Source organism: Chrysochloris asiatica, unplaced genomic scaffold (genome assembly GCF_000296735.1).
Source record: "Chrysochloris asiatica unplaced genomic scaffold, ChrAsi1.0 scaffold00001, whole genome shotgun sequence".
NCBI lineage: Eukaryota > Metazoa > Chordata > Mammalia > Afrosoricida > Chrysochloridae > Chrysochloris > Chrysochloris asiatica.
The window spans coordinates 13,505,788-13,514,157 of NW_006408519.1; the positions used below are offsets into that span (position 1 = coordinate 13,505,788).

At 37.0% G+C, this 8,370-nt stretch overlaps 1 pseudogene; it reads right to left on the reverse strand.

The window, feature by feature from the left end:
- Window positions 1-1,418: 1,418 nt before the first annotated feature.
- Window positions 1,419-2,463, reverse strand: LOC102822217 (annotated as a pseudogene).
- Window positions 2,464-8,370: the final 5,907 nt, after the last annotated feature.

Consider the following 8,370-nt stretch of genomic DNA (forward strand, 5'->3'; position numbering starts at 1 on the left):
TTGTGACTGACTAATTTCACTCAGCATAATGTCCTCAAGGTTCTTCATCCATGTTATGTGGTGGTTTGCAGCTTCCTTGTAATCTTAAAGGTAGCATAATATTCCATTGTGTGTATGTACCAAAGTTTGTTTATCTATTCTTCCATTGATGGTACTTAGGCTATCTCCATTTGTTTGCTAATGTGAATAGTGCAGCCATAGATATTGGTGTGCATATATCTACTCATGTGCTTGTATTTCTTGTGGATATATGCTAAGTAGAGGAATTGCTGGATCATAGGGTATTTCTATTTCCAACTTTCTGAGGAAGTGCCATACAGTTTTCTAGAGTGGTTGAATCATTTTTCATTCCCATCAGCAATGTAGGAGGGTCCTGGGACTGGGTTATTTTGAAAATATATTTTAAGTATGAGAGACAAAGTCTCACTATCATGGCTTCTAAGGAGCATTATAGCTGCACTTCTTCCAACACATATCTCTTTGTTCTTTTGGCAGTCCATTTTACTTATAATATTCTTCTGCAATACCATAACACCATTCTTCTTTGGTCTTCCTTATTCATTGTCCAACTTTAACATCCATATATCTTTATTGAAAATGCCATGACTTGGTCAGACACACCTTAGTCCTCAAACTGACATCTTTGCTTTTGAACACTTTAAAGACGTTTTGGGCAGCATATCTGTCTAATGAAATCTATCATTTGGTTTTTAACTGCTGCTTCTATGAGTACTCATAATCGGTGTAAGCAAAATGAAGTCTGACAACATAAATCTTTTCTGCATTTATCATAATATTGTTTATTAGTCCAGTGGTGGGGATTTTTTTTTTTTTTTGCATTAAGGTGTAATACATAGTGAAGTCTGTGTACTTATAGTAGTATCTTCAAATATGAAGTTCATGTGTACAGAGAAAGAAAAGCACAAAAAATTGGACATTTACTGCTTTGTTTAAAAAAGCAACATAAAACAGAAATCCATACAAACTTATGTTCATTTGACCTAAAATTAAAATGCTTGATAACCACAAAGTTTTTCCTCATTAGACTTCTTTGCCATATTTGTAATTTATTTGAAATTTCAGTCTTAATTGTATTTTTGTTGTTGTTATTTTGTCAGTTAAGAATTCCATTTTTTATCTGTTTATGACAGAGTACACAAAAGGCAAAGTGTTTCACGTCATAGATTTCACTTCCAACTTCTTGGAATGTTCTTTTTTTGGCTGAAAGGAGAGACTTGCCTAGAAAGCCGGGCAATACGTAGGCTACTAAAATAAGAGGTGTTGGGGGTGGGGCAATGCTAAAGGCATCCTTCGTGGGCTGGGTCCGGGGGCTGTTAATCGCAAGTCGATTTTCTACCACTGTTATTAGCTGGAAACAGAGGGAACAGCAGTTCTTGAGGCTCCTGCCATGTCGGGCTTCAGCCATCCCCACCACACAGATAAGCAGTGCTTTCTGGTAGTCTCCCTTGGAGTCTTGCTGGCTGTAATACAGGGACTTGCCGTATTTCCTCTTGAATTCAGACCTAGTTTTCAACATGTTCTCTTCACTGCAGGAGACCAAGATCCTAATCAAGACCCTATCGCGAGTACCCTTGCACTTCGTGGAGTCATACACTTGGTCAGCAAAGTACAGGAACTTGTTCTGGATGCACTGGACCAGGTTCAGGAAAGCACTTTCTAGGTTCCCTTGGATTTCCTTCTTGATGCTCTCCAACATGTCATAAGGACTGAAGTTCTTGTACCTTTCAAATACTTTCTGAAGTCTGCACACGTTTTGCTCCGTCACGATGCTGATCCATTTGGGAACATCAGTTCCTTTCCTCGTCACTCCAGCATTATAGAGATCCCAGGCATCTTGGTCAATAAGCTCATAATCAATGACAGAACCATCTTTGGCACTTCTACGTTTAGCGAGGTCAACCATCAGCTTGCTGAAGTCACCAGATGTTTCCAAAACAGTGTTCTTCTCCAGGTCAGTCTTTGTAGACTCGGTTAATTTCCTGTAGCTCCTGGTTGTTCCTCTAGCAGATGATATCTCTGGGTTGGTCCCCAGCCCCTTCATGGAGGCTTTCTGTTCAGAAGCGTCATACTGAGCAAATGTTTTCAATAGGCCCAAAATTACTGTCTTTACGTGGCCAGATAAGGCTGACTTTCCAGCTGATTCAAGTTCCTTTTTGGCCCTTCTCTGGTAGGCGACGGCAATATCCTGATTCTGTTCATTGCTGCGTTTGGTCAAAATGTTGACGATGATGATTTCATCCACACTTTTGGTCTTGATGGCGGAGTCAGTGTTCAAAGCATCCTGCCCAGCATCAAAGTTGGTATGCTTTCACTGGCCTATATATATGCACTTGGGGGTGTGGAGTGATCTCTCTCCAAGTTGAGCTTGCATAGAATTTTGTGAACAGTAGACATCTTGAAAGAAGCTGGGCTAGGTGCCTAGAGCTGTGAGCATCCCCAGATGTTGAGCCTTAATTGATTTTACTTTGTGTGTTTTGACTAGTAAAATTTGAATGCTTATAACCAAGAAAGAAAACTAAAACTAAAATGAAGCCTAATGCCATCAAGTTGATTCCAATTCATAGTATATACCTTAATTTTAGGAATAGTAAGTGTGACTGATTTCCTTGGCTCCTTTTTTACTTTTGTAGTTAAGGGTCATGGGGTTCATTTTTGACTTATAGTGGCCTCATATAACAGAGTAGAGCTTTACCATAGAATTTTCTGGTCTGCAATCTTTATGTACTGCAAATTCAGTAATTCGAGCTTACCATTCGCTCTGCGGAAACCCCATGTAGGGTCACTATGAGTCGGAACCAGCTCAATAGCATTTAACAACAACAGCAATCTTTATGTAAGCCAAAGGTCAGGGATTATTTTGACCCACACAGCCACTTAGTGGGTCAAAATAGCAAAATAGTCCATTGATAGCAATTATACTACCAGTGTTCTTTGGTATCCAAGGTTCCATGTGTCATTTACACCAGATGTCAGTGTGGTATTTATCAGGCATCTGTCAGATGCTGATCAACATTTTCCCATGGAATATACAGTATCATGTATCTGTCTAATTTAATTGGATCCTTGTATATTAATGGACAGATGGGATCAGAGTGCAATCTAAAAGTTAAGTTTTATAATTTTTAAGTCAGCTCTTCCTCTGTGTATATGTCCTCTTTTCTGCTACACAGGGTAGTTGGTTGTTTATCCACAGCTCTTTCTTTTTTCTACTTGTATATTTCTAGGAAATTCCTACACACACCCCTGTTCGGATGCCTACTGTCATATATGCTATAGAGCAAATGTTTCAAAATGTCTTGGAAAAGAAATAGAATCCTCCTCTTATCAATTTTAACAAACTCCTAGTATGGCGCTGTAGGATCAGCATTGTACTTTGAACCACAAATTTGACAGTTCAAACCCACCAGCTGCTCCTTGGAAACCCTATAAAGAGTTGCTATGAGTCAGAACCAACTCGACAATATTTAACAACAACTACCCTGCTAACTGCAAAATTAGTGATACAAACCCACTAGTTGTTCCTGGGAAACACTGCACATGTTTTCTATGAGTTGGAACTGACTCTATGGCACTAAATAGCAGCAAAAGTCTTGGTATGGTGCTGTAGGCTAAGCATTGCACTGCTAACTTTAAGGTCACAGTTCAAACCCACAAGTTCCATCGTGCGTTTCTATGAATTGCAACCATCTGATGGCACTCAACAACAACAACCCTAGCTACATCTTTTATGGTGACATAAAAATATGAGATTATAGAAACAAAGCATGTTAAACTCTATTATTTAAAATTTTTAAGGTATGTTATTGTTGCTATTAAGTGCCCTCAAGTTGGTTCAGACTCCTAGGTACCCTGTATAGGGTTTCTGAGGACTGACTAGTGGTTTGAACCACTGATCTTGTGGTTAGCAGTTCAGTGCTTATCCTACAGTGCTACACCAGGATTCCTTTTAAGATATAATTCAAGAAAACCTTTACTATTAATCAAGGTTCATTCTGACTCATTTCATGGCATATTTTATCTAGATAAAACTTTGAACATAGTTAGTATTTGATATATATTTGTGAAACTAATGAATCTGTTATACTGTAACGTGTGCCCTTTATATTTACATTTATATGGGAATAAACATGTTGTTGCTAGGTGCTATACAGTTGCTTCTGACTTATAGTGACCCCATGTGAGAGTAGAACAGCCCTGTAGGGAATTTTTTTCCTTTTTTACACACACAGCTATGATTGTGAGGATGGTGCAGAGACCAGCAGTGTTTCATTGTGTTGTACATAGGATTGCTATGAGTCGTAACTGACTTGAAGGCATTTAATAACAATGTCTATCTTTACAGAAACTGATGAGCAGGTTTTTTTTCTCCCATGAAGCAGCTAGTTGTGTTTGGTCTTTAAATGTTTGATTAGCAGCTGAGCACTTAACCATTGAGCCAAGCACTACCTGGGATCCTTAAAAAAACCTTCACCCAAACCCTAATTCAACACCATCAAGTCAATGTTGCTTCATAGCAACCTTACAGGACAGAATAGAACTATACACCAGGGTTTTCAAGGCCGTAAACTTTATAGAAGCAAACGATCACATCTTTCTCCTGTGCAGTTGCTGAAGGCTTCAAACCATCAACCTTGCAGTTAAGAAATGAGCATTTTAATCACTGCATCACCAGTGTGCCTAAAAATAAGCTTTAAATATCTAAATTATTTTTTGCTTACTTTAAATTTACTTTATCTGTGTTCTGAAGGCACTGTTATGGTTTAAGCAATTGAGCACTTAAACATATTAATGATTTAAAACAAAAAAAAAGGAATAAAGTCATATCTGCACTTACCAGAGGATGTTGTATAAGAAAAGAATAACAATAATCGGTATTATTTTTATTATAAAAACCCCTAATTATAACCATAATTATAATTTCTTTATCTCTGGAAACAAGCCAAAATAAAGTTCAAAATAAAAGGGGTAATATATTTAACAAGTATGAAAAATGATAATATTATTAATGTATTCAAGATCATAAATATATTTCTAATGTGCACATTTAAAAGACAAAAAAAAAATAACATTAATAAGACATTTCCTAAAGTATATTCCAGGGAACTGGAAACACAAAATACACATAACTAATAGAATATGAACATATAGCAAATAAAATATAATTACAGAAAACAATAACATTAAATATCAGGTACCAGTTTCAAACATCAAATATACATTCTTTTTATACTGATAATATTGAATACATTACAGAGTAAGATAAAGTTCAAGACATATATCCATCTGGTCAGAGTCATAGCAGTTCATATCTATGGAAAATATTTAAATAGTTCATGTATACTGCTATTGTTTTTAGGTGTTGTAGAGGCAGTTCTGACTGGTCACGTGACAGTGTCACAGTAATTGCTATATTATAGCCCATTATTTGAAGCCACTGTGTCAGTGCATCTTTTTCAGGGACTAAGTGTTTTTCATCAACCTACTTTACTAAGCATGATGCCCTCCAAAGGATAGTCCTTCCTGAAAAAAAATATCTGAAGTATATGATACAAAGTCTTTCCATTCTTACTGGAACATTACAGCTCTATTTCTTTCATGACAGATATGTTTTTATGGCAGTGTGGCAACAGTAATGAGGTTGGCCCAGGATCTGGCAGTGTTTTCATTCTGCTCTGCATAAGGTTGCTATGAGTCAGTACCGACTATATGGCACCTAACAACAACAAACAGTCCAGGCGTGGTGCTGTGGGTTAATGCACTGGACTGCAAAGTTGCCTTGATTCACAGGTTGGCAATTCAAACCCACCAGCCACTCCTCGAAAACCCTATGCAGGGTCGCTGTAGGTTGGAACCAATTCAGCGGCACTTAATAACAACACCAACATAGTATATTCTATATTCTTCACAATTATTGAACTGTATAAATTCTTTTCTGTTTTTCTTATCCGTTGTGCAGCTTTTGCACACATAAAGAATACCAGAAAGATGTATATAAAATCTACTCCCAGCAAATCAATTCTGATCCAAAGCAACTTTCTATAGGACTTAAATCTTCATGGGAGCAGAAAACCTCATCTTCCTCCCATGGAACGACTGGTGGGTTTCAATTACCCATCTTGTAGTTATCAGTTAAGTGTTCTTCCTACGTTATGGCTAGGGCTCCTTAGAAAGATGTTGCCTGTGTTTTACTGACTATGCAAAAGGATTCAACTGTGTAGATCATAACACCCTATGAATAACATTGCAAAGTATGAAAATTCCAGAACACTTAACACAAATTCATGAAGAACCTATATGTATGCCAAGAAATTTGGGAGAAAGCTACCTGGCCAGTCAATTGGAAGATATCCATATTTGTGCTCATTCCAAAGACAGGTGATCAACAGAATGTAGTTATCATCTAAAAATGTCATTAATATCACATGCAAGTAAAATTTTGCTGAAGATAGTTTAAAAAATGACTGCAACAGAACACCAACAGAGAACTGTCAGAAACTCAAGCTGAATTCAGAAGAGGACATAGGACTAGGGTGTCATCATTGATGTCAGATGGATCTTGGCTGAAAGCAGAGAATACCAGAAAGATGTTTGCTTGAGCTTCATTGACTATGCAAAGGCTTTTGACTATGTGGATCAAAACAAGCTATTGATAACATTGTGAAGAATGTATATTCCTGAACATCAGATTGTTCCCATGAGGCACCTGTACACAGACCAAGAGGCAGTCATTGAAAAAGAACAAGGTGATACTGACTGGTTTAAAATCAGGAAAGATGTGTGCAAGGGTTTAAATTTTTCATAAAATTCATCCAATCTGTATACTGAACAAATAATCTGAGAAGCTGGATTACATGGTGAAAAACTTCATAAATTCAGGATTAGAAGACTCATTAACAACCTGTAATGTGTAGATGATACAACCATGTTTGTTGAAAATGATACTTAATTGATGAGGATCAAAGATCTCAGTCTTCAGTATGGATTGCACCTCTCTGTAAAGAAAAAAATAACCCCACAGAAACCCTCACAGCTGGACCAATAAATAATATCCTGATAAATAGAGAAATATTTAAGTTATCAAAAATGTTAAATTTTGTTAGATCCACAATCAACATACATGGAAGCAGTAGTCAAGAAATCAAAAGACATATTGTATTAGGCAAATCTGCCACTTAAGGACTCGTTCAGGTGTTCAAGAACAAAAATATTAGGTTCTCCTGACCCAAGCCATGTTTTTTTCAGGTGCTCCATATGTATGTGAAAGTTGGGCAGTGAATAAGGCAGGCTGTAGAAAAATTCATTCATATGGTTATAATGTTGTAAAATAATATTGAAAGTACCATGGAGTATCAAAAGAACAAGCAAATCTTTGTTGTAAGAAGTGTAGCCAGAATACTTCTTAGAAGCAAGAATGACAAGACTTCATCTCTCATACTTCACACGTTTTATCATGAAAGACCAGTCCCTGTAGAAGGATACCATACTTGGTAAAATGAAGAGTCAGCAAAAAAGAGGAAGACTCTCAAAGAGATGGATTGGCACAGAGATAGCAGCAGTGGGCTCAAGGGTAACAATAATTGTGAGATTGTCATCGGACCAGATTAAGTTTTATTATGTTGTGAACACAGTCGCTATGAGTAGGCTCTAAGTCAGCAGCAGCCAACAACAACAATAAACACAAAACCAAGAGGTAGTCATTCAAACAGAACAAGGGGTTACTGCATGATTCAAAATCAATACAGGTGTGTGTCAAAATCAATACAGGTATCATTTCGCCATTCTTATTCAATCTGTATGCTGAGCAAATAAAGTGAGAAGCTGGACTATAGAAAGAAGAACATGGCATCAGGAACGTGGCCAGGCTCATTACCACTGCTTCCTGAAAGTGAAGAGGACCATGCATATGACCAGGGCCACAATAAAATATGTTGATTACATTTATACACAGTGTCTTTTATAAAAGCCAAACTTTCAGTCACAACTTAAATTCCAAACTATAGTGAAAGGGTTAATAAATCATAGTGTTTCTGCCACCCTCAGAGAAAGTGACACTTCTGCCAAAATGCTTGCCAGTATATTATTTCCTCCACAACGTCATGATGCCTACTTTGGAGTTAAAGCCTCTTGGACTTGTTTCAAATTGGCAGCACCTAGGCAACCTGCATGTACACCAGCAAGAAGAAATCTGAAAATGACTAGTTTTTATCTTAGGAACCCTGGATTCATAACATGGAAATTTATCAGGTTATAGAGAGGATGCCATACATTACTGTCCACAAATAATAATGTGTTCTCTGTAAAAATGTCTATTTTCTATTTTTAAAAAAAATTCAGGTATAATTTTTTTAA